This window comes from Desmodus rotundus, chromosome X (assembly GCF_022682495.2).
Source record: "Desmodus rotundus isolate HL8 chromosome X, HLdesRot8A.1, whole genome shotgun sequence".
NCBI lineage: Eukaryota > Metazoa > Chordata > Mammalia > Chiroptera > Phyllostomidae > Desmodus > Desmodus rotundus.
In genome coordinates, this window is record NC_071400.1 from 2,775,082 (window position 1) to 2,777,308 (window position 2,227).

A 2,227-nucleotide genomic window follows, 5' to 3' on the forward strand; every position below is an offset into this window, starting at 1 on the left:
CCGGGCCTCATCACCCGCCCCCAGCCCCGCCCTAGCCCCGCCCATTCTCGGCAGCACTACGCCGCGCGCCACTTACAGCTGCTGCTATTGGACGCAGCCGAAAAGCGCCGGCGCGCTTCCATTGCTCCAAATCTCTGTCAGTCTGTGAGAGAGGTGGTCGGACGTGTGCCTACCATTCGTCACGTACCGCACGCAGCGATCCGGAACATTCCTGACCAAGGGCACCACCGGCAGGTGGCGTCGCAAGGCCCCTGTGTAAGGAGAACGGACCCCGGTGGCGCCACGTGAAGAGAGTAAAAGGCGACTAGCTGCCGCCTCGCCCGGAGTAGCTGCATCTCCGCGCAAACCTCCATTCTGGGGAAAAGCGCCACCCCCAAGCTCATGGAATTCCCGGCAGGCATACTGGGATCGATGCTAATGGCACCTCCCTTTGGAAAATTTCTGATTTCCTGGCTGCCCAAAATAGTACAACCTATGTGGAAAACAGCTTGGCAATTTCCTATAAAATTAAACCTACACTTACAATATGACCCAGCAATCCCACGTGTTTATAGCATCTGTATTCATAATTAGTGAAAACTGGAAACAATCCAGATGTCCTTGAATGGATAGACAAACTAAGGCACATCTTACTGCTCAGCGATACAAACGGATGAACCATTGACATAAGCAACTGTTGGCGTGGCAATCATTTTGAATAAGAGAAGGCATATTCCAAGAGTTACATATTGTATAAGATTCCAAATGTATGATGTTATGGGAAAGGCAAAACTAGATGAAGATCAGATCGTTGGTGTCCAAGGACTAGGAGTGGAGGGAATGTGTGACTACAAAGAAATGCATGAGGCAGATTTTTGTGGTCATGAAACTATTCTGTGTCCTGAATGTGGTAAGGGTTGCATGAATCTGTACATGTGTTAAAACTCATAGAACTGTCCCCCAAATAAATCAAGTGGAAAAAAGAAAAATCTCTACAGGCTAGTATTGCATGACTCAAACCGAACATGTATAGCAAATGGATTCACCCCATGAGCCCTGAGGTTGTAAGTTCTGCTCTTTAGTTTGTAGTGCTGGCATTAAAGTACAGCATCTCAAAATAACCTATGGTGTTAGAAGTCAGGATAATGGTTTCTGTTGGAGAGGAGGAGTGGGTAGTAACTGACGATCTATATGAGGGCTTCTAGGGTACTGGCAATGTTCTATTTCTTAATCTGGATGGGTTAGGGTAACCAGCTTTCTGGTTTGCCCAGGACCAAGGGGTTTCCCAGGTTGCAAGACTTTCAGTGCTAAAAACAGGAAAGTCCTGGGAAAACTGGGAGGGACACTGGGCCACCCGAACAGTTATATGAGTGTGTTCACTTTGTTAAAATTCATTGTGCCATATATTTATGATTCATGCACTTTCCTGTGTGCATGCTATACAATACTTTGCCTTAAACTGGAAACAGATGAGCTCTGGTTTGCAGAGCATACAGTAGAACTGTTATTTACAGTGACCTGGACATCTATTAACTCAGCTTAAGGTTGTATTAGCACTTTCCTCAGTCATGTTGTACAACTAAACCTTGTGGTAAATTAAACCATTTTTCACATAAACTGCTATTTATTTTTTAAAAGATTTTATTTATTTTTGGAGAGGAAGGGAAGAAGACAGAGAGGGAGAGAAACATCAGCGTGTGGTTGCCTCTCGCACGCCCCCTGCTGGAGACCTGGCCTGCAATCCAGGCATGTGCCCAGACAGGGAATCAAACTGGCGACCCTTTGGTTTCCAGGCAAGCACTCAATCCACTGAGCCACATCAGCCAGGGCATGAACTGCTAAATTTCTAAACCTAAAGACAGGATTTTAGATTTTCCCTATTAAAGTTCAGCATCCTTCTGCTCTTATTCTATTACATTTTACTGAAACATATAATGGCTTTGGGGATTCAGTGTTTTACCCTGGGCCCCCACGATCTTTTGCATGCTATGAAAAGGTATGGAAGAGCTTTCTAGCCACCCAACTCTATCCCCCTTACCCACCCTTGACATTATATATCAACACCATTTTCCCCTAAGTAACACCTCCCAAAACACCAATTCAAACAAATATATGCACCCCTATGTTCATAGCAGCGTTATTTACAATAGCCAAGATCTGGAAACAACCCAAGTGCCCATCAGTAGAAGAGTAGATAAAAAAAAAACTGTGGTACATCTACACAACGGAGTACTGAGCAGCAGTAAAA